Here is a 5,365-nt window from a genome sequence, read left to right as displayed (position 1 = left end):
GTGCGAATTTGAAGCCCAAACTTCACAAGGGGTTTGCAGTCGTGTAGAACAAGCAGCGCTGAAGAGGGCAAGAGCATAGCTTGAAGAATGATTGAGAAATAGGACACAAGCAAATACTTACACTGTACCAAAATGTCGAGTGCTCTTTGTGTAGCAGTACGCCCACTGCCACCTACACGGCCACCACTCATCATCCATATACTTAATCAGCTGCCACCTCTCCTTGTAGTCCTCCTGTAGCTTCTTCCACTCACTCTCGAACTTATCCTGATTGACCTTCCTGACTAGAGCGCTCCAGCGGCCAAGGAATTCACTCGTTTTGTCCTGTTCCTTTTTCTGTACAGCAGCTCTCTCCTTATCTGTTGTAGGTGTAGGAGGTGCGCTGCCTGCCTCGTACGTAGGTGCCTCCTTGTAGACCTCAGCTAGCTTGGTGACGAAGTTCATGTCGATATGCCATATATACAGCAGCTGCGGGACACCCGGCCACTTAGCTCTTAGGGCCTTCTTCAACGCGGCTTTTTTATCTGTATAGAAAACGCGTGGGCGTAGCAAATACGCTTGGAAGAGCTTGTAAAGCTGTTGTGCTGCCCAGTTGTAGTTCGGGTCCTTCTCTCTCGGAATAAAACAATAGGTAATCTCGAAGCTAGTTCTTAATCGACTGTGGGTGTGCAAAGAAGAGGTAATTAACGCGGTTTTCATCATCCAGTGAATAGCTGTAGAAGAACTTGCCCGCCTCTCTATCGCTGCCATACGTTTCTAACGTGTGGAGTAGTGCCTGGATGGGACTAAGGCCTTTAAGGAGTTCCTTCCTGTATAATTTGCGCTTATTGTTGATATTGTCCTTTATAATACTTACCCCCTACTTTAGCAGCTTTGTATATGTTGCTGCAGGTGCACCACTACTAGAGAGGTTATCGCGAATAACCTTTCTTACCTCCTCTGTACGCTTAAGGCGACGTAGTACAGGTAAGGCTGTTGTTTTAAGTATAGCTTTATAGCTAAAATAAGAGGCTTCTGTTGTTTCCCACATCTATATGCCTTCGGGCTGTCGGGTAAGAGTTCCTTTTATAGTACAGCCGGTTCTCTTGCTTCCAGTCTCATGTATACAGTTCTAAGGCACGTGAAGGCGTGCAAAAGTACACATATACCATATTTTTCGGGTCGTCTTTGCTATAGTCTTGTCCGGTTTGGTACGATATTTGGCCAACCCGTAGCCCTGCAATAAGGTGTGCGTTTGTAGAGCAATATGCGCTTCCTCCGCTGTAGCGTAGTACGCTAGCCGTGGCGGCTGGAGGGCTATGGTGAGTGTATTGTGGAGGTGTATTGTGGAGGTGGAGGAAGAGGCGGTGATTGCTTGTGTACACGCCGCATTTGGAGTGAGCATTTAGAATTGGTAAGCGAATTAAGCGAGCGAATCGGAGGCCCTAGCCGGGCCTCCGAGCCAATTAGAGGGCGGTGAAACGACAGGGGTTTAGGGGGTGTACAACTACTAGAAAGGGGGGTGTACAACTACTAAAAAGGGGGTGTATAGGTACTAGCGCCTTCTAGATACTTCTATATATTATAAATATAGTTAATTTATAAAAGAATTTTTCTATAAAATTCTATTTAGTTCTAAATAGTTTTAGAAGCTTAGAAATATAGCGCTTATTATATTTTAATAACCTAATTACTAAAATAATAAACTTTAGAAAATTCTTTTCTACTGCCTTTAATATAGGTAATTAGGTTATTATATTTAACCTAGTTATTACGTTTTTAAATATTAAAAGATTTTTTCGCGTATACTAGCTATATATAGTTTAGCGCGCTGTAAACTAAAGTTCTGCCGGCCTATAAATATTAACTCTATAAAAATATATATTACTACTAGTTTTAAATAATTTAAAACTAACTACTAATATTATTACGGCTTGAACGGTAAAGCTTGCTACACAGCGTAACACGTGATGTTAGGACCCGGCGAGAGGCCTTGTTGCAAGGGCCTATGCGAGCCTTGGCAGGAGTATACCTGCCGACCGCCGCCCTGCCTCCTTGTAGCTTCTTAAGCTACGTCTTATTATTTAACCCGCCTGCCTGCCGTGCATTATAGAACACGTAGTAAATTTAGTTATTATTTCTACCTACCTGCCCGAGCTAGCTAGGGCAATCCTGCCGCCCGAGACCGTGATAATTATACTGCTAGTCTGGATTTGCTTTCTTTTATAACCTTTATACTTAGTTATTTCTACTAGTTGCTTTTTAAGCTTTTTAACCCGGGCTTTAATAAGTATATTTTTATATAGTATTTCTTTAGCTCTTTTAATAGGCGCTGCTAAATATACACCCTATATTTACTCGGTGTACACCCCTTTTCTACTCCGTATACACCCTTCTTACGTCTAATCTTCTAATTGGTCCGGAGGAGTGCTCCGGGGCCTCCGATTCGCTCGCTTACGTTTCTTACTAATTCTAAATACTCTTTCCAAGTGCGGCGTGGCTATAAAGCATTATATCCTAATCCTTAACTTCCTTAATACACTTACTATAGCCCTTAAACCACCACCGCCACGGTTCTACTATACGCTAGATAAAGCTAAGGAAGTGCTTAGAAAGTATATAAAGGCGCAGGGCTACAGGCTTATTAAGTTCCGTTTAAAACCAGACAGAAAGACGAAGGAAACAAGGAAAATATAGTACCGATGCTGCTTTAGAGGCACTAGAAAGTTTTATACACGCGTGCGCAGTATATCTACTAATAAAGTAGACTATAAGATAAGCGGTACGCTTACTCGGCAGCCTCCTAGAGTTAATAGCTCACGTGTTTAGCTATAGGAGACGGTGGAGGAAGCTTATAACAATTACAACGCTATACTTAAACCTACAGCAGCCGCCTGTAATAGAAAGCGCTCGGCATCTATAAATACCCTTATTTAAATAGATATATTAAGCGGAACAAAGCCTAATAAAATATATATAAAGCTGTTAAAGAAAGGGGTTACTATTACGGCGCATAATATTACTAATAAGCGCACCCGGTATAGGAATAAGCTTTTCGGCGGCCTTACGCCTATTTAGGCGCTCCTCTATACGTTAGAAACCTCTATATTCCCGGCACCTAACGGCTGTAATAGGAAGTATATATATAACTTTATAAAAGATAAGCAGAACTAAATTAAACACCTTTTCTTTACCTATCCGGATTCTATTAAGATCCTACAGGCTAATTACAATATTATTCTATTAGATTGCACCTATAAAACTAATAGATTTGGTATACCCTTCCTATATATTACCGGCGTCACGTGTACTAGCAATAACTTTAAAATTGCCTATTATTTCCTGCTAAAAAAGAAGGAGGCGAACTATAACTAGGTAGTACTGCAGCTTTTTAAGCTCTTTAAGCGCTATTTTCTTATTCCACGCGTTTTCTTAATAGATAAAGAATAAGCTCTAAGAAACGCACTATATTAATAATAGCCTATAGTCGCGCGCCTCCTCTATATATAGTATATTAAAAAGAATATTGTTACTAAACTAGCTAAAGTGTATAAAAAGGAACCTATATACACCGCAGGCAGCGCGCTACCTGCGCCTATATTAGATAAAAAGAAGGAAGCTATTTAGAAGAAGAAACAGGAGAAAAGGGGGCAGTTCCTTACCCGTTGGACCGCCATAATAAAGCTGGAAGTTATAGCTTAATTTAATAAGGCTTAGAAGAAGCTACTTAATAACTATAAGAAGCGCCCTAACCTAGTAATATATATAGAGAATAAGTAGTAGCTATATAGGTGGAATTAGGCCACCTACTATACCTGTAAGGTGCGGTACTTTAGTACTATATAAGTGATTTTTCTTAATACTAAAATATCTAAATTTAATACCTAAACTTTGTATAGGGTCTATATATATGCTAAATAGGCAGCGCTAAAAAGGATAAAAGTATAGCTTAAAGAATAACTAAGAAATAAGGAAGTAGCAGAGATATATAATGCTGATTTAATTTCTTATAGAGTTATATTATAAAATAAGGGCTTACACGGCCTACTTAAGGGCTTTTTTTAGGTGTTAACTAGCTATCTATTTAACGTTCTCCTTAATATACAGAACCTTATCCTTAACTCTAGGTCTAAGTTTAAAGATAAAATAGCTAGATATCACGCCTATACTCCGTATAATATTAAAGAACCTAAATTCCGTAACCTATATTAAAAGGTGACGCCGCAGGCGCTTATTCTCCTTAAAAAGCAGCTCTAAAAGGCTAAATCGAATAAATACAACCCACTTAATTATACTTAAACGTTTAAGTCTATCTATAGCATTCCGTGTGCGCATAAACTGTATAATCCTCTACACCAAGCGCTTGTAAATCGGCTAGATCCGGTGCTCTATATATAACCGGAAGAGATAGATTACTATTAGTAGTTTGTTCGGCCAGGAGGATATTAGCTAGCTATTCCTTTTAGGCCTTTTAAGGATATAGAGGATCCTGCTGTTATTAAGCGCCGGCGCGGCCGGCCTACTATTGCGAGGAGAGGCTATTATACATACAACAATACGCAGCGAGAGCTATTAAGATTTAAGATTGCTACGGGCACGGGTGCGGCAGCTAGACCTACAGGTATACCTACAGGACGCACGCCGACAGTTCCACCGCCAGGACCGCCTATTTTTGTAGCCCCCCGTCCAGCTCCTGTCGCTTAGAGTGCTCCTTAGTCGGCCGCTACACCAGCTATCACGGAATTCGACGATTTGCTTACTAATCCGCCCGAGTTTGAGCATGCAGTAATACCTAGGCCCCCCCCTACTGCCGCACCTACGCCCGCACCTACTACTGCATCTACTGCTGCACCTAAGAAGCGTGGCCGGCCGCCTGGTGCAAAGGATAAGGCACCTAGGAAGAAGGCAGCACCACGGAAAGGGGCTGCGCAGCGTTATGATAGCGCTCATCCTGAGCCTCAGCCAGCTCCTTAGCCTTAGCTAGCTCCTCAGCCTCAGGCAGCGCCAGCGCTGCTTCCTTATAAGGAGCTCCAACGTTAGATGGCATTGTACGAGCAGTATATAGAGGGGTTAATGGATCAGGATAGCCAGGAAGGCGCGGCGGCGATGTAGGGGGGCCAGGTTTAATACAGAGAGGCCGTAATAAGGTGAGGATTTAACTGTTTTGGCATGCTCATAGGCACGTAGGCACGTAGGTAGCAATACAACGGCCTATATACACTGTAGGAAACGGGAAGTATGCATAGTAAAACGGGTATGCTGCACAGCCTTGCCATAAGTAGCCTCACGTACGGCCTCACGTACGGCCTCACGTACGGCCTCACGTACGGCCTCACGTACGGCCTCACGTACGGCCTCACGTACGGCCTCACGTACGGCCTCACGT

Source organism: Mytilinidion resinicola, assembly GCF_010093595.1.
Source record: "Mytilinidion resinicola strain CBS 304.34 unplaced genomic scaffold BDZ99scaffold_24, whole genome shotgun sequence".
Lineage (NCBI taxonomy): Eukaryota > Fungi > Ascomycota > Dothideomycetes > Mytilinidiales > Mytilinidiaceae > Mytilinidion > Mytilinidion resinicola.
The sequence above is the reverse complement of the archived record's forward strand: the minus strand, read 5'-3'. Positions refer to the sequence as shown.